Source organism: Choristoneura fumiferana, chromosome 7, assembly GCF_025370935.1.
Source record: "Choristoneura fumiferana chromosome 7, NRCan_CFum_1, whole genome shotgun sequence".
NCBI classification, from domain to species: domain Eukaryota; kingdom Metazoa; phylum Arthropoda; class Insecta; order Lepidoptera; family Tortricidae; genus Choristoneura; species Choristoneura fumiferana.
In genome coordinates, this window is record NC_133478.1 from 13,067,825 (window position 1) to 13,093,544 (window position 25,720).

Here is a 25,720-nt window from a genome sequence, read left to right on the forward strand (position 1 = left end):
TAAATATCTTTCCATGTTAACGCTTTACAGATATCTAAATCAAAAAGTGGGAGCGCAATAAAAGCGAACTTTCCATGAAAATCCCGAAAGATCTAGAATGAGTGCAGTGGAAAAATAGATACAGTGCAGCCAACCTAAGGACATGAAAGGAAGCAAGCGCGGGGGCGCGTTCGGCTCTAGAACTGCATCTGTGGTATATAAAAGAAGCGCGCTATTTCGCAACCATTCTATCTTTGAATCTCAGCGCGGTCCCACCGTTGCCGCGGGAGAAACCGTTGCGTGCGAAAAGTGACAGAACTTTTTGTTTTTAATTTTTACTTTTTTAAGTACAAACAAAATGGCTGTTACCGGTGCCAGGAGTATTGTGAACTTGAAGAAGGCCCACTTCGAACATGAAAATGCTCGGATCGATAAATATACGGTGAGTTTTTTATTATGACTAGGAAAGAGTGGGCTCAAAATTAATCCTATTTTCAAGAATAATGTTAATCTACTCCAGCGCACACACAGCAATAAGTAGGTAACAAAATAGTTTTGAAATAGACGTCGTTTTTTGAATGTTACGTGTTTTGTTGTGATCTGAACTATTTTTTATTTATTTGAATGTGTGGACTGGCACATATACCGATTAAAATATTGCATAAATACTTTCTTGGAAAACTTTGCATAGAATCTCTATTTTTCTCTATAAACCATTGTTTACGTAGAGCGTGAGAAAGTCCAATTAATATAATTTATTTTAAAGATAACATAAACTTAATTAAATGGGCTTATTATGTGAGAAAAACATTCTTATACTTACTCATAACAAGTCATGTAACCAACGCAAACCTAACGCAGAACTTTGTTTTTTTCCGTAGCGTTTTAGTGCCTTAATAATGGCCCATATGCTCACTTTCTTGCAGCTAATATCTATGCAGTTTGTTAGTGCATTAATAATTATAATATATGGACAACTGAACATTAAGTAAATAAAACAAATAAAAATAATAATAAACAGCATCACGTTTTAACAGTCAGTTACACAAAATCATTGTAATTTTATTTACGTACGTCAATTTATTACTCTAAAAGTAAGATTACCTATAACAAATTATTTTTGCACTTGTACTTTTACTATGTATATACACAAATTATTCCGCAATATAAATGGCAATTTTTTTCAGGAATAAAATATAATAATTTTGTGTCTTTCTTACATAACTCCTTGTTTTAAGGTAACAGGAATGCCTCTAGCACCAACTTTGGTTAGGGATTTGTAGTAGCGAACCTACGGCTTTGTCACTGTCACCCTGTCACCAATATGAGGCATTTCAAACCATTCCAGTATACTTAGTTGCTTACTGCGATAAAGAAGTAAGAGTATCAGCAGCTTTAAACAAGAATTTTAGCTATGAACAAGAATTACATAAATGTTTAATTTAAAAACTACCTGTACCTGTTTACCTATGGCTTATCAAGCAGAAGATCATGCGTCGAAACCAAAGTAACTCGTCTGATTTTTTTCGGAATTAAAATACTAAATTATATAAATATAAACACGAGCTTTTCAGTGGTGAAAAACGTCAAGAAGAACCCAGCACCGCCCGCATGTAAATTATAGCACGCACAGCCTTCTCATTCTGAGATCAGCTAAGTAGAGGACGTAGGCACGTATAAGCATGTTTAGATCAGACACATAAGAGAGATTCCCAAATGTTTTTTTTTTTATATAATATGCTCGCCACGACTACTCTACACACACTAGCATAAAAAAGTTGAAAACGAGAAAACAATAAAATAATAAAAAAAAATGAAACAAAACTGAATAATACAAATGTTGTGATATTATTATTATAAACTTATTATAAGGAAAGGGGTCATCATTTTACCGAAAATTGTTTCATCGATTATCGTTTCCCAAAACACTATTCGCAGAATTTTGTTATCACTTAGGAATCATTTATCGAACTTCGTTTCATCGCTCATACAATTGCTCGAATTACCTTTTACACAAAATCAACTCATCGAATTTTACTTTATCATTTTATTCGTATCGGCATAGTCGTTCATCGAATCGCCTTTACTATAATTTTGGTTCATCGTAAGTTTCAGTTCCTAAAATTCTTAACACAGAAAATCGTTTTACCAGTGTTACTATACTTGATAATACGTTTCTATGACAATACATTTCATCGAAACACTAATTTAATATTAGTGGTATAAAATCATGCGTGCCAAATGCAAAAAAAAAACATTTGATTTGTATGAGCGAGCGAAACGAGCGAGCAAGACGGTTCAGAGCAGAAGCGATTCGGCTAGGTTAGGTTCAGAGGGCTAAGGCGATCCTTAGCCTTCGATGTTAGGTATTTTTGTTATAGCAGCTCGGATAATATTGCTTCACAAATGATCTTTGCTGTTGGATTGTTAAGTAGAGACTAATTGTGTATTAACTTACGACTGACTGCAATGTGTTTTCTAATGCATCTTTCGATTAAACGTGACCGCGATAAAACATTGTTCGTGGCAATAATAGTATATAGGACGTACCGTCCGTGAATCATGTTTCGATAATTGATACTATTAATAACTGATAATTCTATGACAGGTAAATTCGATGAATCGTTTCGCTACGATTTGAGACAGATTCGAAACGATATACGATGAAAAGTTGTTCATTATATAAAAAGTAATGAATTGAGGATTATGTGATTAGAAAAACAAAGGTGAAATTCGTGGAACAGTTTTAGATGAAATGAAAATCGACGTAACAAATTTCGATATATTGATAGCTACCCGTTGACTAGGTATGTATTATGTATATACTAGTCAAGATAATAAGGGCGCCGAGTTTCATCGGTATAATGCAATCAAAAGTACGTTTGCGTTTTTATCTGAATACATTTAGGTAATTGAGAGAAAAGTATTTGTATTGTATTACGTATGTTGTATCAATAAACCCATTTTTGTGAGATGAGCCTATTTTTCATAACCTTTTCAAATAACTTGGAAAGAATCGGGACCAGCGTTATCGGACGACAGTCATCATCGTTCTTCTATCGCTTTTTTTAAATGGAGCTTTTACAATTGATACTTTTAGCCTTTCAGGAAATAGGCCCAGCAACAAAGATTGACTTATGAGGTAGGTCAATATAGCTTTGATTTCATTGGCGACACATTTTAAGATACGAGTGGATAAAGCGTCGATTCCAACCGCAGCTGTATTGCGGAGAGATTTAATTAAATTGACTACTTCTTGTTTTGTACACGGCTTCAGAAACAAACTATTACCAACACTACTCTTGGTTGATCTGTCATGTACACTACCCTGTTTTTGCGCATTATTTGCAACATTTACAAAGAAGTCATTAAAAGCTTCAGCTATATCTTGTGCTTTATTAATCTCGACTGAATCTAATTTTATTGATTCTATACCTTCCACTATTCGAACAGAATCATTTTTACCTTTTATTGTCTCCCAAGCAGCCTTGCATTTATTTTTCGCTGAATGCATAAATTTTATTGTTGTAATTTTTTTGCGATTGTACAATACACCTTTTTAATGGTTTACTGTATAATTTATATTAATTTTGTTGAACGAACGAGATTTAAGAAATCTCTTTGTTTTACATGATATCTTAATATCTTACTTATCCATTTCCTACTTATCCGTTTTGAATTGTTAGATGTAATTTTAATTTTCATATTCGGAAAACACAATTCATAAAATAAGCACAGTAAATGAAACATTGAAATCAGGTTCATTCATCACTTCATGCCAGCTGAGACTACCAAGACACTTCTTCTTCTTCAGAAAATTGTACCAGTGACGACTTTTTTTTTCATATTTACTCACAAATTCCAACATTTGACAAGTGTCATGATCGGATAGATGATAAGTGTGCGTGTGCACCGTGCCAATGGCGTCTTTTATGTCACTGGCAAATAGGCCCAAAAATGCGTTTAGTCTAGTAGGGGCATTAATGTTTAATTTCAAATCGAAGTTATGTAAAAAAATCTTGAAAATGTTGGAAGCATATTTATCTTTTAGGATGTTAATATTCAGATCGCCAGTAATAATTATGTTCTTCTTTGATGACAGTTTTTGCAAGAGAGTGTCAAGTTTATTGTAAAAAATACTAAGATTACTCAAAGTATTACCAGGAATTCTGTATATACAAAGCACTATACACTTTAAGCTGGGGATTTCTAACCCACCGCATTCGAATTTTTTTTCCTGAGATAGTTCCTTATAAACAAGAACCTGTTTACAGACAAGATGGGTTCGTGATAAAATACACACTCCACCACATTTTTTGCCTTATCTAGAAAATGACGAGACCAATTTATAACCTTTTAGGCAAATATTTCCTTCAATACCTCTCTTTCTCTTTACGAACGTCTCTGAACAACAAAGGATATCCAACGTTATATTTTTTTCATTAAATTCAATTTATACATAAGATTGATATCCAAACAAACCATTCTTGCTTCAATCTGAATATGAATCATTGTTCCATTTTACGCTTTCTGAGCGATAAAGTACTGGAGCTATAGAATCAAAACGCAATAAAACAGAATCCTAGAGCTGGAAGTTTCTCCATGTCTGCCTGTCAGTTCGTTCGACCGCGGCTAAGCTTAGAGACTATTATTGCTAGGAAGCTGTAATTTTGCATAGATTTATATAGCAATTATGCCGGCAAATTGGTCGAAAAATGATATAGGGTACCTCCCATCAGAGGCATGCGCATTGGGTCAATTCCAGGGTAGATAGCGCTAGTTTGCGCCCCAGGAGCGCGCCGCCACTTCCCACACTACCTACCTACTGCTTGCTGCCTACTCAATGCACGCCATAGACATAAAATAGGGGTAATTCTTTCTGTCGACTAACCTTATAGCGGGGTATCATATCCTACTAATATTATAAATGCGATTGTGAGTGAGTATGTTTGTTACTCCTTCACGCTGAAACGGCTGGACGGGTTTGGATGAAATTTGGTAAGTAGATAGCTGGACATCTGGAATAAAACATAAGCTACTTTTTATTCCGATATTCCCTCGGGGTATGGATGAAATCTCGAAACAATAACCACTGGGCTTAGAGTCATGAAATTTGACATGATTGTTTAATGTAACGTCAATGAAAACCACGATTTCATTTTCGGGAATTCCCACGGGAAATTTAAAAATCCCGAAATTTCAAATCAGCTGCTAGATCTAATGATTAACGTGTGCGAAGCCGCGGATAAACACATTTTTTTTATTGGACTGGATGGTAAACGAGCAAGTGGGTCTCCTGATGGTAAGAGATCACCACCGCCCATAAATATCTGCAACACTAGGGGTATTGCAGATGCGTTGCCAACCTAGAGGCCTAAGATGGGATACCTCAAGTGCCAGTAATTTCACCGGCTGTCTTACTCTCCACGCCGAAACACAACAGTGCAATCACTGCTGCTTCACGGCAGGATTAGCGAGCAAGATGGTGGTAGGAATCCGGGCGGACCTTGCACAAGGTCCTACCACCTGCAAATGGTAAAGCCTGCAACTGGTGCACTAGTATATTTATGTATAAGGTTTATATCAATCCAATTTATATAAAGTGTAAACAAACCGATTTTATCAAAATTCTTCTACTTATAAACATCCAGTGGATCGCATCGATAACACATTACATCTATAATGTCTTTTAACTAGATGTATAATCACTTTTTTCACCAAAATCCATTTAATTTCAATATTTAATTTTCATTTAAAAAATCATCGTCAAAATCTGACGTTATTTCTTGATTGAAAAATGGGTAAGTAGGTATAATCTTTAGTAGCATAGACTAGCGTAGAGATGGTGAAAAATTTGACATTTTGAAAATCGATTAATGCTCGATTTAATAAGCGATTTTTATTTACTGACCTTAAAGTTAAAAAATAGTTACTGCTTTTATAATTGAATAAACAGTCTTTGGAATAAATTAAGTATTGTAAATAATAAAATAGACAAAAATACTTTGATCTATTTAATTAATAAATTAATCGATTTACTGAACAGATAAATTATTTTGCAGTAAGTTCTAGGTTTTCACATCACTAAATGTCTATGGTCGGGTAAATGGCGTCTTTGTTCACACTTTTCATAAATTGTATTGATATAAACCATAGGTAGGTATAGGTCTATTATGTCTACGTGAATACTACGGCATAGTTTTCTTGAGAATTGTTAGTAGTTTAAGAGTAAATAGCAGCCTTACTTATAAAATATACTTACGTTCTTCGAAAATTCCGTGATGTTTTCGGAACGGCTACGGAACCATATGACGTGTCCTACACCAGACCTGTGTTAAGCGAGGGCAGGAAAATGAAACGTTTCTATTGGTTCATGAAAAACACTTTCTTCGCACCACATCTGATGGAAATGCGGCCTTACAGAGCTGCGCCATTCTTTACACCTATAATGCATACAATATGTGGCAGGCAGCTACGGATTGTCACATATTATGACACAGATTGTCACACATTTCTAACCTTGACAAGCCTTGACTCCGTTGTCGTGACATGCACACATCCGTTTATTACTACTCTGACGTTGAATCTAATTAAAAATTGGCTCATAGTTCCTGAAGGCGTTTGACGCAATGGGCCGGAATGTCCGAAACATTTTTGCATTAATTTCGCTTATTGGGTGGCCTGTACTCGTATTACTTCCTTGAAAGACTTTAAAGAGGTAGTCACGGCATAAACAGATGGATAGGCCTTCTACTACGAAATGCAAAATTCGAACTTGGTATCTAGCCGTCCCGCTGACGCTATACTATTTAATACTAGTGAGACGGACGGTACGATACGAACTTCGATTTTTGATTTTCGTAGTAGCCCCCTGGTTGACTCAGGGTGTAGGCTGGCCGGCTTAAATTAAAATGGACTTTATATGTGTTATCGTACCTACCTATATCAAATCATAAATTCATTTAAATGCTATAAAAATAATTTAATGACAAACTACACCTGTGATGTTCCAGCAAAATAAATCATTTTTCACCTCAGCACTTAAACGGGCAGGTTTTGCTATGAGAAATCAGTGAGCAAAATCGCATTTTGCTCACTCCGTGAGACAAGTAACTTTTTAATTATTTTTTTAAAATGCTGAGTACAGTGTTGGGTCTACTCACTGAATTCCAAATATTTGAACTTTACTTTGATCTGTCATTTCACTTCAACTCGAAAAAAGCAAGAGATAGGATCAAATTTGTCGATTACAAACTTAAATTAAATTTTTGGTATTAAAAATATATCGAAATATTTCCAAAATGTAAATTTTGCCGATCTTTTAATAAAGTATGCAACCTCGTTGCACGAAAGCAGCTTCTCTTGTTTTTTTTTTATAAAAGAATTCTTTGGAAAAAATATTTGTTAAATTGAATGAATTTTTAACAAATCTAATTATGTTTATGTAATAGAAATCTTAATAAAATTCATATTTAAAGGTTTAAATTGTTCAACCTTTTCAATTAACTCGAGATGAGGCTTTTTGCAGTATTAAAAAATAAGTGTGACATTAGTACAAGAAGTTCTCAAATTACAATGCATATTGCATGTTATGAGTATGAGATTTGTATTGTAGCTACTGGACTCTTTTTTATGGTTTTAAATGTGATTATTATATTTGATAATAATCGGATTCTATTTAAAAAAAAATGTGTTTTTGTTTTGTAAACAGGTAGGGTATATGTGGCTTTATTCTTATGTTACATTTAAATTATGTTCTCGCTGCTGAGGTGAAAAATTGTATGTGTCACATGAGACCAAAGTTTTTTTCATCTCGTGTATTTGAATCCCTTGCTGATCTCAGGATTCTAACCTAGAATCACTTGCTGACGCTCGTGATTCAATTATAGAATCCTTCGCTTACTCGGGATTCAAAATCAACACTCGCAACAAAAAACAACTTTGCTCTCTTGTTGCACAAATAACTATTATTTCATTTCATTTCACTAAGAAAATAGATTATACTAAAATAAAAGTAAGGGCCACTCGAGTCTCATCGGTAAAATTAAATCAAAAATACGTTTTCGTGTTCATCTGCGTATATTTAATTGAACATTTTTGGCCAAGGAATGTTATCAAGAATTATATTTATTTATTGGTATTTTCGTTTTATCTGCCGTTTCGTCTTCTAGTTCATGGTTGCTCAATCGGATACCAGAAATCTGTCGAAAAAGGGTTTGCAAATTTTTAAACCATACTTACAAAGTCACATGTACCTATTCGAACGTGAAATTGGAGTTAATATGACTAAGTACTAATTTTTCAACATCTTTATTGAACTGTTCATCATTCAACGAAACAGAAAACAGTTCAAAAAACGACATTTGCTATGGGCTGCCTGGTGACAAGCTGGAGCGAATTTATCATGAAAATACAAATAATTATGCACGGACAGTTTTAAACTTGGTTGCAAAATCATGACGCAAATACTTGTTTGTGATTTGACAACGTTGAATAGAGTCATGTGGGGTAAACGTACGCAGTGGGGACACAGTGTACACTCATTCGTTTGAGTCTCAAATGTATGTGATTGCGTATACTCACCTACTGCGTACCTTTACCCCACATGACTCAACATTTTTATCATTTAAATTCGTGTTCTGTTCCCCAAAATCCAAAATCAAGGTACGCGGAACAAAACCCGAATTTTAATTATAAAATTAGTAATGGCCGCGATAGTCTACAACATTGTGATGACTCTCCATTGTTCATGTTATACGAGTACTGAGCAGCCAAAAATCTGGCCCTCAAATGTATGCAGAATAGGTAAATTTGTATGAAGAATGGGACAAATTTTGTGCCGCTGAGTATAGTTTTTAACTCTTAACTAAGCACAAAAAAAAACGGCCAAAAGCGTGTCGGACACGCCCAAGTTAGGGTTCTGTAGCCATTACGAAACAAATCAAGTAATATTATGTGCGTTATAACACAATTAAAACACTTACTACAGTCTTAAGATCTATTACCAGAAAAAGAGGGTATCTTCACGGCACTTACGTCCTTTTGTTGAGAAGCGCAGTTTTTCGGCAATAACTCAAAAACGGTATATCCGATCATCTCGACTCGACCAAAATTGCGATTTACCCAAAAGCATCGTTGTAGAATATAATAATATTTTCTGTTCACTAAGTATCTAGGGTGACGGCATCAGTCATGGACAAGGAACCAATAATGGAATATTTTTTCAGCTAACCCAATATTAAGAAACAGACGCTACTTTTTCTAAAACTATTAACACTTATGTGCAGATAACTGATGATCATAACTGGTAAAGTTCATGAATGGTGAGGTATAAGGCATTGAATCCTTGCTGTCCATTACTGGACACCTACTGTGCTTAACATATCCATGATTGGTGCCGTCACCCTAGTTAATTATAAGTACCTGGGCGACCGAGCTTTGCTCAGGCTAAAACTCGATAATAAGGCTAAAAAAGAAAAGCTAGATTGATTTGCCATCCCCGAAAACCCCCACATACCAAATTTCATTGAAATCGTTGGAGCCAGCGTTATTTATATATACAAGAATTGCTCGTTTAAAGGTATTAGATAGATACATAATTATGTAGACATATAGATAGATTTCGCTCATTTTCTGAAAGAATTGCAGTCGAAGCAACAAGAAATTAACGCAATGAAATTAATAATTCAACCTCTTAATACATTGTCATATCGATATGGAGTGGTTTTATACTTCATTAAAGTACATGACAACTATTCCAACAGAATAGTTTATTTGTGGTTAACCACTGAAATAACTTTTGTAAACTTCTGTTAACTATTGTGTTTACGTTAAATCAATTTGATTTCACAATATAGGTTAATGACAGGTGAAATATTGCTGGATGGTGTTAGTATTGTGAGGTCCGTTTGAAGTTGCAGTCTTCCTCGCGATTGACTCATTTAGTTATAACATGTATTTAACTAATGTCACATGTGTCACTAGAGTTGCAGTTGCAGGCACTGGTGGATGGAAGTGACGAGTTGTCGTTAATTATGGCGTTCTAAGTTAAAAATTACCTTCACTAAAAAAAGCCTAATTCCGTAAATGTCTTTGCTAAATTATCTAAGTACCTATTATTTTTCACGTTATTAAAGTGACAGTCTCGTAACACTCTCATATTAAAGTACAAAGCAAGGTTACGAGTTACGACGTGACGAGCTAAAAAGATAAGGTCCGACCTGCAGATCCAGGCATGATTTCCTGCCATTAATCTTTTTCTCTGACCTTCATCTGTTTAACTTAGATCACGTGCGAACTTTGAGCTAAGTACGCTAAGATCAGATGTGATCAACTAACAAGTACTTATCCAAGCGGAACCCTATTGATGTCGCTCCACTAGTTATAGGGTTTCGTTTGTCACTCTTGGGGTACGGAACCCTAAAAAGATATCTGTCCTATCACAAAAAATATCTAATGCTTATTAAAAGTGGCGAAACAGACCCCTAAGGACTAGGCCGCACTACGGCTAAACCGTCGCGGTTTTTAATATGTGACTTTATGAATCAAGTAAACTAATGCATGCGGCCGCGCTGGTGACTTTCTTTTTTTGTTGCGAATCGTTAATCGTTATGGTGCGAAACTGCTCTCAGTATTAAAAAGATCTACCCGCCAATCGGCGTGCGCCCGCGCGCAACCTTACCCGCATTCATGATCATTACCAAGGCCCATAGTTCGATGCTCGCCTTTCACTGCCAATGTTACCGTCATCGGAATTATGTTTTGATCGTAATTAATCATTGTGTCATATTTATTTGATTCCTATTTTATATTTTTAGAGTTCTCTAAGTTGCTGTTTGCGTTATTTAAAGTTTTTATTCAATCGTTAAAATGTCTAATGGCAATGCCGTGCATTACATAAGTATAATGAAGAATTTGTACCAGACTATAGTAAAACACATACTAAAATGGGTGAGTAGATTTGTGTGATTTAAGTAGCATATATACCTAACTGTTGCTGCCCGAAGTTTCGACTGCTTCCCGCGGGAAATTAGGACTTTTTTGGGATAAAAAACTGATGTTAACCTGACATGATCTGATCTGATCTGATGATCTGGTGTTGGCGACCGGATGGCCAAGTGGTTAGTGAACCTGACTACAAAGCTTGAGGTCCCGGGTTCGAATCCCGGCCGGGGCAGATATTTGTATGAATAATAAGAATGTTCTCGGTCTTGGATGTTGATTATGTATTTAAGTATATATTTATCTATATACTTAAGTATGTTTATCCGTTGCCTAGTGTCAATAGTATAAGCTTTGCTTAGTTTGTGACTAAGTCAATTGGTGTCAAGTGTCGCATAATAATTATTTATTTATTTTATAATAGTTTAGCTTTGTGAAAGATTTTATGGAATTTTAATCGTGCAGTAGTTAGGTACATATGGAGATTAATTATAACGTATGTAAGAACGTGTAACGTGTGTATGTATGTACGTATGTTTTTCGTCAAATGAAAATAAGGGTCATTCGAGTAACATCGCTAGAATGAAATAAAAAAATGCGTATGCGTTTTTATCTAAATAAATATACCTGCATATATTTTGACTGAATGAAAGTACTTACGAGTATTTGTAATAGTTATGTTTACAAACTCACAGCATTTGCTATGTGCTATAGAAAGAAGCACATCTAGCTAAACTGAATTACCAAGATACGGTAGATCTCCTTAAATAAACGCCTGTAAACACACACACACACACACACACACACACACACACACACACACACACACACACACACACACACACAAAATTATTCTTATTCTTATTTATTGACAACAAAAACACACTACATCACAACAAAAAACAAAGTAAAACATAAATAGAAGAAGAGTGAAAAATTTGAGACATTTTTAATACAACCATTTTTAAACGAGTAATGATAGAGAATTATATTTGTATTATATATAAATGCGAACGGTTGTTTGTTTCGCTTCCACGTTTAAAGTTTTAAGACCCTTAAAAGGATATAAGATAACATTTTGGAGCATACATCGGTGTACGTAGTTAAACAAACAAAGTGTGATCACAGACACAGAATTCGGAAAAATCTTAATTGATTGATACAGTATAAAAATTGGTAAAAGTTATTAAAAACCGGCCAAGAGCGTGTCGGACACGCCCAAAATAGGTTCCGTAGCCATTACGAAAAAATTAAGTACCTAATATTTTTCTAAAGATTTCGTATTTTATACGGAATCTTCCTAGTTTAGGTATATTTTATACCTTAGGCTGCTATTTAAGAGTAAAACTACTAATAATTCTCAAGCAAACTTAGCCGTTATAGTTTTTCTTGAAATTTTATATACTTACCTACTTAGTACCATCCTGATTCCTGATTTTTTCAAATTTTTCCATTCACTGGTTTAGATTTTAGAGGGGGGACGCTCGATTTTAATGAATACTAGATGAAAACCCGGCTTCGCTCGGGTAAAATGTAGACTCATAATAATATGTTTGAAAAATTGTTTTGCCAGTAAGACTGTCGTACTTATAGAAAAATCTGACGTATATTCCCAGCCTTAATTATTATCACAAACACTTTAACGGCTAACCTACGTATCGGTATTTCACCAGTAGATATTTCTCCTAAATCTTATTTGCCCAAATAACTACGTAGTCAGTCCCAAACTTCTGTCACAAATGAAAATAATGATAAAAACAAAAGTACCAATCAGTTTTTAATAAATTATATACCAATTTAAAGTACATTTATAAAAAATAAATTTAAGTACTTAAAATTATTCAAAATGACTACCTTTGTTTTTAATACAGGCCCTTAATCGGCACAGCCAGTCGTCTATCGCAGCACGCACCATTTTCATGTCTATTTCAGCGACTGCTTTTCTTAAAGATGACTTCAGGCTCTCCAAATTTTTATGGGGTTTAGCACAGACCTTCCCCTCTAAGACCTGCCAAATTTTAAAGTCCAGAGGATTAAGGTTCGGACTGGAGGAAGGCCAATCTTCGTGTCTTATAAAGTCGATTTTTTGACGGCCAACCAGGCTTGAGTGGTCTTGGCTTTGTGTGCTGGCGCAGAATCCTGCTGGAACACAAAATTATGACCTGAAAATAGCGTGTTGGGCAGATCTTTGACATGCTTATCCAAAACCGTCTCTTGGTACACTTTCACACTGATTTTGACCCCTTTTCGCAAAATGAACCTCAGTTGGCCCGTAATAAGATCAGAGAATACTCTTTAGAGCTCCTAGCGTACACTCTATCATTATGTTTATTGTACTTCTCTTCAATATCGAAAATCTTTTCGTCTGTAAAGAGGATATCACGGTGTCGATTTTTCGCGTACCGCTTTAACAACTTCCGGGATCTTTTAAACCTTATTGTTTTAGACGGGCATTAAGTAAGTGCCCACTCTATTTTTTGTATGCTCGCAGACTAAGATCTTCGTTTAAAACCTTTTTGACGGTTTTTCTACTGACACCCATCTGCAAAGCCATCAACTTCTGTTTTCGGACAGGATTTCTTGCTATGCGTGCCTTGATCGCTTTGATCACTGCTGGTGTTTGTACGGAGCCGGGCCAATTCTTTTCTTGTCCTCAACACTGGAGACTTCATTGTACCTGTCAATCGTACGGTACACAAACCTAAGCGTTATATTTACATTTTTAGTAACTTGAAAATGGTACTTGGCGAGTGCCCACAGCGGTGCAATGCTAAAACAGCTATTCGGTTTTCTTTCAACGTCCACTCCATCGTGAGAAATTGCAGCGAATGACTGTTTATTGTTTTAAAATAATTGACAAACATTCAAAAATGGAATTCAATCAAATTTTCTTAAAATCATGTTTTAAATTTAAAAATAATGTGCCAGTGACAGAACTTTGGGACCGACTACGTATGTCTGTCTCATAATCAAAGAAATTAGACCTAAAGGGCCCCATATAAGGTACGATCCGTCTGTACGATCGATCTGATGAAAATCGACGAATCGTACCGTGTGTGGGGCCTTAAAAGGTCACAATGGAGAACGAAATGCAAACCTGTGACACGTGATGACGTGACACTCACGCCACTTTGATGTGATGACTTTGACATGTTTACTTCGCAACGCATTATATATACTCAGTAATTTATTCCATTTTTATTGAAAATACTCGCTAAATCCGAATTTCTACCTACAAGTTGTCGACTCGGAACAAACGTCAACAACTGAAGATAGTTATAGTTGAAGGTAGTTGGTGATAGTTTTGAGTTTTGATAAGATCCATTCAAGTTTTCCGGCAAGACGTTTCGTTTACACAGTCACATGAGTCACAGTTCTTTGTAATGGATACTTTTTTGGCGTAACGCACGCGATGTGTTGAAGGCGCGCCGTATCTAAGAGCTAGCTAGTATGAAACGGAACGTTTATTAACTACCCAAGATGGCGACTGCGGTTTGTTTGTCAGTGCCATTAGAATTTAACGAAATTCTCCATAATCCGAATTTTGCGGATATATGTTGTCGACTCGGATCGACTAATTTTTTACGCTCTTCAATTTGATGTGCATTTCGTTCGAGTCTACCGTACCCCTGGACGAAATTATTAATATAGATTTGCACTTTCATCATCATCATCATCTCAGCCTATATACGTCCACTGCTGGGCACAGGCCTCCTCTCAGAACAAGAGGGCACTTTAAGTTAAGTTTAAGTAAGTTAGTTAAGTAAGTGAGGGCAGTTTAAGTTGAATATTTCGCAAAAAATCAATAAATCAAAAAATGTCTTAGCCAACCCCTAATGGGAAAAGACCTATCCAACGATACCCCACACTATAGGGTTGGCTGAGAAAAAAAATCACCGCCACTTTACGTCTATGGAAGGTACCCTAAAAAATTTTTTTTACTTTTTATTGTACCATTTTGGCGGCATAGTTTACATATATATCCGTGCAAAATTACAGCTTTCTGGAATTGATAGTCCCGGAGCAAAGCCGCGACGGACGGACAGACAGACAGACAGACAGACAGACATGGCGAAACTATAAGGGTTCCGTTTTTGCCATTTTGGCTCCGAAACCCTACAAATTAGATGATAATGACGGTTCAACTACCTATTTATTGAACTATAAATTAACATGCTCATACATTTGCGATTATCTAATCTCTAATTGAATAATAGCATTTTTATACCACTGAAAAAATATGTTAATTGAAATGATATTACTTAGAATGAATTAGGTACTCGTAAGCCTGCAGAATTGAGGAAGTCAGTTTGCGAATGTAACGTAATGTTTGTTTTTTTTTACGGGACAATTCACACCAATTGACCTCGTCCCAAAGTAAGCTTAGCAAAGCTTGTGTTATGGGTACTAAGCAACGGATAAATATAATTATATAGATACATACTTAAATACATATTAAACACCCAAGACCCGAGAACAAACATTCGTATTTTTCATACAAATATCTGCCCCGACACGGGAATCGAACCCGGGACCTCAAGCTTCGTAGTCAGGTTCTCTAACCACTAGGCCATCTGGTCGTCTTAAAGTATGTTATACATAATAATATAATATCCGGGCGACGCTCGGGCTAAAACTCGGTAACAATCGTTTTCCCAGAGATAAGACCAAGTTAGATCGATTTTTCATCCCCGAAAAGCCCTACATACCAAATTTCATCGAAATCGTTGGAGCCGTTTACGAGATCTCCGAAATGTATATATATGTATAGATGAATGGCTCGTTTCAAGGTATTAGGTTTAATAACAAGATCTAGTTAAGTAAACCTAGTTAATCCATCATAGACCAATTTTGGGAAACTGTAAAAATCTGTAAATTTGTACAAAATAAAATGAAATCTGTTGAGCAGTTACTTTAAGACCCTGGATATGGAAAAGTTTTCGTCCCGGAAAATTGCACAGCTCCCGAGGAATAGCGATAAATGATTCATTCGCAGACGTAGTCGCGGGCAAAAGATAGTGCCCTTATACTTAAATACCGGAAAACTATTTAGGAACGATAAATAAATAAATAAATGATACAAGGCGTACAAGAAAACCTATCTAATATTACGCGTATAGTGAATGAGACAACTTGACAATTTTGACATTTCGCGTCACGTTTGTGAGCAAGACTATCTTCTCGATACAACGCCATCTAGTGACATTTCACCTGTAAGAAACCCTTGTGTTGCAGCCGTATTAATTGGCATAACTAACTAAGTTACATGCTCGTATATGCACCTACCAGTATTGTACCTACTCGTACACAATATTAGGTATACACGTTGGCTTGCCATTTAAAAAACTGGTTTCAATACTTCCTGCATTCAGATGCATATAATGCATGCATATGTACGATACTAACCCATTCGGCCGACTGGGTTACTGACACGGTAAATTTCAATTGTAATTTCCTCACGTACATTCCAAAAAGTTATAAGTAGGTGCAAGGCCAGGTTAGAACCCAAGCCGTTTCACAGCGTCTTTCAACATTCTTTTTTCGATCGAAGCAGGGAACAAACCGTGGATTTCCACTTAATCAGTTCAAAACAGCGTGCCGTGGGGTGGCCGTGGTGGCCTTGTGGTTTGTCCTATCGCCTCTCAACTACTCTCAAGCAGATGTTCGTGGGTTCAAATCCCGGCCCGCACCTTTTTCGAAATTCATGTGGGAAAATACATTTGAAATTTACCACGAGCTTTACGGTGAAGGAAATCATCGTGAGGAAACCTGCACACACCTGTGAAGTCATTCAATGGTATGTGTGAAGTTCCCAATCCGCACTGGACCCGCGTGGGAACTATGGCCCAAGCCCTCTCTTTCTGAGAGGAGGCCTGTGCCCAGCAGTGGGACGAAAATAGGCTGGGATGACGATGATGAGTTCAAAACACAATACAAATACACAAACATTGCAAGTTAAATAAGTTGAAGCTTGTAAAAATTCAGTCACAAATAGTCACAATGAATGATGATACCATAAAGGTTATGAGAGATAAAAGTTCATTGGCTGTCCTATAATGACCCACTTCTATAATTGTCACACATGTGGTGCTTTAATTTACTTTTAATAATTAATAGAATTATATTATTATTTTATGCAATTTATTAGCGAAGTGTAAAAGTCCATTATAATATTTACATTATATTATAATAAAACTATTAGGTACATTGAAATTATTTATATTCTTAAGAAATTTACAAATAAAAATAAATTACAAAATAAAATTAAATTAAAACAATAATGAATATCACTCATAATTAACATTATATTAGCCAAAAAATAAGAAACCCAGCCAAGTGTGACTCGAACTCGCACACCGAGAGTTTCTGTACGAATTTCTAGGTAAGTACTTATGACTTAATAACTCAACCATGTAATTATGTTGTGGCAACAAATGTTTTCTTACGGCATTGTTTTATCCCGGATAATATTAAAGTACTTGCGGGAAATAAACGAGTTTTTCATATACAGTCAGATGACCCAGCTTGTAAATAATAAAGCAATATTGGGCATTTGGTCATGTAAATAAAAACGTTTTTGTCTCCTTATGCGAAAAATGCTTTTATTGTTATCCCGCGGGAACCATGCAGTTTTCTGGGTTATATAATACTACCCTATGTTCTTCCCTTAGGGGAAGAAGAAGAAGACATCATGTAAAGAAGTTTTAGTAAAACGGCTCCTTAGTCTTGATTATGACCAGACTGAAAAAATATTGTATCATATATCATAAAAGTTAGTAGCCAAGGCAAGTATAGCAATATTAACTACACAACATATACACACTCACGCATGCGCACGCACGACACACACACACACACACACACACACACACACACACATATATATATATATATATATATATATACATCACACTCTCTTACTTTAATAATATTTCTGTCATTTAATCATCATCTTCAAAATCATTTCTCTTTTAGTAATAAATTTATAGTTTAATTGTGGAGACCTGGTGACCCGACATACAGGTTTCCCCTAGTTCGGGCACCACTCTCCACTGCACAAGTCTACCAGTTATAGTTTAAGGTCGTGTTTTTCTTGCTGTCACTGTATTGTACTTTGTGGTGGATTAAATAAATATTTTTTTACTTTTTTTACTTTACATACTTTCGCATTTGTAGTATTAGTAAGGACTAACAAAGATTAGTAAGGATTCAAAACATACAATGTTGTAAAACTATTGCAGTTATCCATCCTCCTTGGACCAATAATTACATTCTTCCGGTCAGTCCACTGTGCACTTATAAAAAGCACAGTAACATATTTCTAGGCTTAGATCAATGGATTTGTAACCTTTAATGCCTTTATAGGAACAAGGAATAACTTCCGCAATACACGACAATAGCGATTTGCTATTAAAGATATTTAGCCTTAGACATGTCAGAATATCAAGGTTTATCCTTAGCACAGTTACTTTTATAGTTTACTAGGCTTTATTGGCTTTACTTGCATAAACTATTGGGTCTGGTAATTAATTGCAATTCCGAGATTTTATTGAATTCCCGTGGGAATTTCCTTGAATGCATCGTGGTTAATTCACATGGTATGAGTGTGAAATTTCATGTTTCTAGGTTTTAGATACAACATAAGTACTGTCGATCAAGAAATTCCTTTACCACCCTTTACCAAGCGCTGTTATTACAGTTGACAATTGTATTTATTTATGACGTTACATCACCCTTATTTTAACCTGAATAATATATTTCTAATGTATATTGTATAGGGACTAGTATTGAGTTCGCTAAAACAAAATCATAAGAAAAATAATTTAAGAACGTAACTTATTCCAAATACCGGAAAAAAGCGTTTGGTTTAGCATCACATAAAATATAGAGAAAAGGACTACAGAGAAAATTAAAAGGAAAAACAATGCGTTACCTTATTTAGTGTTGCCCTCGAGCGGGACCTAAGACTAAGAATATAATAATGAATGAGTATATCGTACCACGAGCTTTGCGGTGAAGGAAAACATCGTGAGGAAACCTGCACAAACCTGCGAAGCAATTCAATGGTGTGTGTGAAGTTCCCAATCCGCACTGGGCCCGCGTGGGAACTATGGCCCAAGCCCTCTCATTCTGAGGGAAGGCCTGTGCCCTGCAGTGGGACGCATATAGGCTGGGATGATGATGATGATATCGTATCCGCCATCTCAATACGTAAATAAAGATTCTAGATTCCACCGATTCGAAAGTAATTGTATTCGTAAGTCGTAATCATAATAAACTGCTTAGGGTTCAGTCGCTCAATTGCAAATACGGAAAATAATAGCCCAAGGAATACATCGAGATAAAAGCGTCACAAGCAACGACATGTTTTTTATTATTCCAACAAACAATAGAAGGCTGATTGTTACGTATAATCACACAAATAAATTGATCTGTCAGATTAACAACATCCCATACTCAAATTTTACTGCTTACAATATCTAACTGTGTATCTTTATCATAACGTTGCATTTTTAAACGCACAGGAATTACAGATAGAACTAGTTAATAGTCAGCCAGATGTACACGGCAAATGCAGAATTATGCACGTTTCTGCCATGACTCGTGACTGCAGCTGTAATAAATAAGCCAACAGGATTTAAATCCGTATCTATTTAACTATGAATTTTGTCATGCTTTGTTACTAATATCAAAGCAACTTATTTGGATTTTAATCGGCTTTCAATTAAAGCAGGACTTTAACGGTCAGTATTAGAGTATTTCGCTATCTAAGGTATTAGATAACTGGACAGGATATTAACAATGTTGTTATTCTTAAAATTATACATATTTTGAGAGTCAAGATGATATCCTTAATTGTGCAGCGTGTAATTTTATGCAAACACAAAAAGTAACCAGACGTTATTTTTAGTGCGTAGCGACATTACAATAAATTAATAATTGGTTATTTGGAGTCTTTTTGTATTTTTTATTTCAACTCCAAATTTGTTACTTTTACGGTCATCCCGTAAAACCATATCGAAAATATAAACTGAGGCACGGAATACTGAGGACCTGGGTTCGATTCCTAGCGCTGGTCTCTTTTTCTGGTTTTTCTGTGCATCCATGTCTCAGTTTTCGATATGGTTTTACGAGATGACCGTAAAAGTAACAGGAGTTGAAATAAAAAATACAAAAAATACTCCAAATAACCAATCATAATTTGATTGCTTAGTAGCGACATCTCTTGTCTGGGTGAGTGGTTAGTTCCGAAAGAGTTACGTCTCTCGATGAGAGCGAAACATAGATGTCGCTAGTGCTGCTGCTTATGTAGCGTAGTAGAAAAAAAGCAACCTGAGAGAAATATGTGTGCATAGGAGAAGTTCATGTCAGTACTCCTGTCTAGTGGTAGTGTAGGGGTATGGACCCAGCACGGAATGCTGAGACCTGGCTGGTCTCTTTTTCTGGTTTTTCTGTGCATCCGTCTTTTTTTTACTGTTAATCTTAAATTAAAAAGATTTTTTGAGTTAAGGAGTCTCTAAAATTTATTTGTTTGTGTCGCAGTTTGTATTTTCGACATTATAATAATATATTTCGTGACTGTTTATATTCAAGCACGAAAGTAGCTTAAACCTTTGATACCTTGTCGCTGTGAATGGCAGCACGAAGGCAGTAAGTATAGGTAAAATAAGAGGTTCGGCTACTGTTAAATTTAACTGTGCTTAAATAATTCCATGACCAGAATAATTTCCCTTCACCTGATCTGAATATCCTCTCGTAGTAAACAGATTGAAAGTGGATAGGTCAATCTAGTCTTCAACTACCATTTCCATTTACCCATTGAGTGATGACGAAGTAGTAAACTAGGGTCGCCATAACTTCTAGGAACTAATACGGGACGGTTTCTCTTTTGATGCCCAAAACTCGTAAATAACAGATGCAACGCCAATAGATAGAGATATGCTTTTTAACTATACGAGTACCATAAGTAGCGAGAGACAAACAATGTGTTTCCTAACAGATATATACCCTCTGATCTCAACCATAGCTGCTACCTATCAAAAGTAAGTATTAAATACACAAAGTTAAGCCTGCTCTATTTTGTCGAAATACGGGACAAATATGGGGCATGTAGTAATATGGGACAGGATGATCAATTACGGTGACAGTCCCGAAATATACGGGATTGTGGTACCCCTAAGCATAACAAAATGTCGAGGACGCAAGTAGTGTCAAGAGGAAGGTGTCTTCGGAGGGATTCTCCGCGCTTAAACAAACTTCTGTAGGTAATTATGAAGAGTAGTTTGGATAGCTGAACTACTCTTCTATTTTATTTTCAATAATAATATAAACAACTACACAAACTAATTTAAAATTGACACTTATCTTTAAATCGTTATTACTGAAACAAAAATTATATTACGCTATGACAATGAACATAACAAATGATTTAAACGATTAAGATATAAAAATATGCCAATTCAAGAAGTATGCAAATCCAATAATTCATTAGTTTTTGCGATTCTAGAATGAGGAACTGACTGAAGAAACAGCGAAACAAAAAATGATTTTCTTGGGAAATAAATAAAATAAATAAAATAAATAATCACGGACAATTCACACCAAATTAACCCTAGTTCCCAAAGTAAGCTTAGCAAGCTTGTTGTTATGGGTACTAAGCAACGGATAAATATAATTATATAAGATAGGTACATACTTACAATACATATTAAAACACCCAAGACCGAGAAACAAAACATTCGTATTTGTCATACAAATATCTGCCCCGACGCGGGAATCGAACCCGGGACCTCAAGCTTCGTAGTCAGGTTCTCTAACCACTAGGCCATCTGGTCGTCCAAACCTATATACCTATATACGCAAGAACGCAAAAACGGCTAAAATAAATAAGTATTCAACTTTGTAAAAAAGATGTGCATATTTATATGTAGAATCTACCGCTCAGCAACTTAATATGCAGAATTGCAGATTATTGCACGATGAATTAATTGATATCATAAAACATTGGAGTTAAATAATAATAAATGCCTTTGTAGATATAACTTGTTGGCAACTGTTAATAGTACATTGTGTCTTAAGGGCGGTAAATAACGAATTACGAACGCGAGTCTATTAGAAGCCCGAAGTCGAAGACTGAAGGCTTTAATGAGTCGATTTTCGTAATTCAAGTACCGCCCGTGCGACATATACAATGTGTTTCATCACATTTGCGAGTAGAATTTTATATTTCTAAAAGAAAAAATATAATTGTTTCAAATATTGGCGATACCTTAGGCTGCGCTCCTGGCAGCGCCGCCCTCCCCCTCCCGCAGCATGCGCCTGACGGGCGGGCGGTGGTGGCGTGCATCAGTACGGGCATTGACTCATTTACCGACCTTGGGCTTCATGGCAACAAAATTAGTACGCACAATGACTCATTTACCGACCACGGGTTTCATGACAAGCACATTAAGGTCGAGGGTTTTATTTGGAGGGTTGCAACCAAGGTAGCCTGCATGTTACGACACTGTTTACGAGCAAGTGTGATGAAAAATATCTAACCGTAGCTTTGATTAAATGAATAGATACAAGTATTCACGGGAGTAAATACAGAGAGAGATATTTGCAATACCAAAAGGACCTTGTCGCACATAACAAAGATTATAGGATTGGCGTAGATATTATCTTGTTAAAAGACTTGCACTGATAATTTTGCGTTGAAAGACAGTGGAATTATCTAACACTTCAATTATACGCTCATCTGGCCCTATACTATGAACTGAAACTTGGTAGTAGCCCCCCCCCTGGTTTTCTTTCAGATTCAGATTCAGTAATAGTAAGTAATCAACATTACATTTTAGCACGTCATTATATCTATGTACAGTCAAAGGCAAAGATATCGACACGGCCAAAGTAACAAAAATATGTATACACGACTTTATGCACTTGACATTAAGGTATACATATTTTTGCAACTTTGGCCGTGTCGATATCTTTGCCCTTGACTGTACATCATGCATTAAATTTCATTCAAATCGGATTGACGAATTATTGAAAACATTTAATTTTTATCAGTCCATCAGTTCGAGAAGGTTCGAAATAATATGAGAACAGTGGGTTGGCAGCGTCGCTAGACGTGCTGCCAATTTTTGAGTAAACATTTTTGGTATACCTAGGTACAGTCAAGTGTAAAAATAAGTATCTATTAGATCCACTCCAAAATACGTTATTACGGCCTTATTGCGTCTGTGGTGGGTACTTATATTTGAAACTTTGAATAAGTTCATATTTTTACACTTGACTGTACATTGCAGAGACGCTCGATCGGAATTTGAAAGGGTAAATTTGATCGGGATTTGGGGGGTTTATGAATGAGTTACGTTAAGATAACTACACCAGTCTCGGTCAGTAAGCAATATATGCAGTAGATGCGTCAATGAGTTCTTCCCATAAATATATTCCCATATTATATCAGATACATTAAATATTATGATAATTACAATCATAAGGTATTCAAGGGAGACCAGATGTTTCTTTTAATATCTTTGTAAAATTATAAAGCGAGTGCGTGTGTGCGTGCGTATGTGAGTTTGTTACTCTTTCACTCTAAAACGATGCGAACACGACGGATTGGGATGAAACTCAGTGTACAGATACCCAGCTATCATAGCAAAGAGTGTTGCTGCCCAATCTGACATCAATCACAATCGTTTTCACCATTTCTTTCCGTCACACGGTTTAGGACGATGATAGAAAGAGATGGGTAATGCGATCTCGAGAGATTGAACAATACGACCACCGGTCCATTAGTCGCTTTTACTGACACCCGCGGGAGAAGCACGAATATGTCTTAATTGACAAGATTTCATATTTCTAAGACTACCTATACTTAATTTTAATTCGTTTTCTGTATTCTGTTTGGACGAGAAAGACGCTGATATTTTTAAAATTTCGCTACGATTATTAATTAATTCAGTACAATTTTTTTAAGATGTGCTTATTCTAAAAGGCATAACTCCAAAACTACCACACAATAGATAATTACCTTTGTCTAGTCTCTCTTTTAAAAAAAAGATCACGTGAATCTGACGTAGACGTTGTCAAAATTATGACAGCTCCTTTTTCTGGTGAAAAGGCAAAGCAAACATAAATATCTATTCTGTGGTATTTTTTATGTATTTGTGTATTTTTTTTTAATATGGGGAAATAAATTATCCCTACTTCCCTACTTAATATTATAAATGCGAAAGTAACTCTGTCTGTCTGTCTGTCTGTCTGTTACGCTTTCACGTCGAAACCACTGAACCGATTTTGATGAAATTTGGTATATAGATATTTTGAACCCCAAGGATCAACATAGGATACCTTTTATTCCGGTAGAGGGCGCCACCGCGCGATAACCTAGATCCGCGCAGACGAAGTCGCGGCTTAAGCTAGTACTAAATATTTTCCCATGACCAGGAGGCAAAACTCTTTTGATTCCTGTAGTAATTTACAGGTGTTAAAAAAATGAAATCTTGTCAATTCCTATTCTAAAACCTAGTAAGGCACGGCAAGCAGAGATATCTAGCAACCTTTACTAAGGTATAGCGAATATAATTTATAGAATAGACTTCAAGGCAAGTTAACCGGACATGGTACCCACAGAAGGGCAGCAACAAAGAGCTTTTAACCTGATTTCAGATGCAATTATTTAGATTCTGGTGAACTTTAAGCCTTCTGCTGTGTGCAGCTGTTCATTATACAACGTGATTGTTTTAGAAAGATTGTTGGCTGAATTATTTAGATATAACCAGGTATTTAAGATATATTGTATGTAGAGCGTCATGTATAAACATAGGATAGTTGTTGGGTTTCACGGAAGATGGTGTCGTAAATGTGTAGTCGTGTATGCAGTCAATAATAAAACGATAGTAAATATATAATAACTACGACGACTATCAATTATTTTCTCAATAGGTATCACGTCATAAGAACAGATGACAGATGGATAGCTATATATTTAATATTAGGTACTTTCCTTCTACGATGTACATAAAGTAAATACCTTAGATGTAGGAAGAGCTGTAAATTTATAGCTTTTATTGTAGATATATTATAGTTGCAGATATCGCTGCTGATATAAATATGTATACTTATTGTATATGGATCGAAGACAGTTTTTTTCTTAGAATACTTAATTTCGTATCGCATAGTATCGTTTGGCATAATTTCCATATCGCCGAAACTCATATCATGTAACCTCATTTGCACGAAACGTAATAGCACAATCTCGTTGGGCCTAATACCTTGTATTGTATGATAGTGATGATGATGATGACGAACGGAAATGGGCCAACAATGCACCAATTTCACAGAACGGTTTAAAAGACCTTATAAAATATTATTTATCGTTGCAAGCACGTGAATAAACACGCCATGCTCCCTGGCAACCCCACTGTCTGTTTTGTGTTTTTTTAAGACATAAAGCTGATGTACCCAATATTATGTACTACAGAATTAGTACCTACTTGAAAAAAATTGTACTTCAATATAATCGAGTGTAGAATTAATTGAATTTCAAGCAACCCCTTAATTAAATTTAAGAAATTCCACATGGGTACTTACTTTTTCAGTAAAGAAGAGGCCAAAAATAATTTGTATCGCAGTTATTACTGTTAAATAAGTCGGTTATGGCCAGTTAAATTACTTTTGCAGTTAAATTACTACTGCAATTCCATTGCAGCCGACTGCTGGTACTTACTTAAAAACAACGTTCCAGATTAATACGAAACTTTGTACATATAATGGGAGTATACGCATCTAGATCTTAACGTGGATT

The 25,720-nt window shown here is 35.7% G+C and overlaps 1 pseudogene; it reads left to right on the plus strand.

Annotated features, from left to right (window-relative positions):
- Positions 1 to 213: 213 nt before the first annotated feature.
- LOC141429737 (arylalkylamine N-acetyltransferase 1-like) overlaps positions 214 to 25,720 on the plus strand; it is a 34,079-nt pseudogene continuing 8,572 nt past the window's right edge.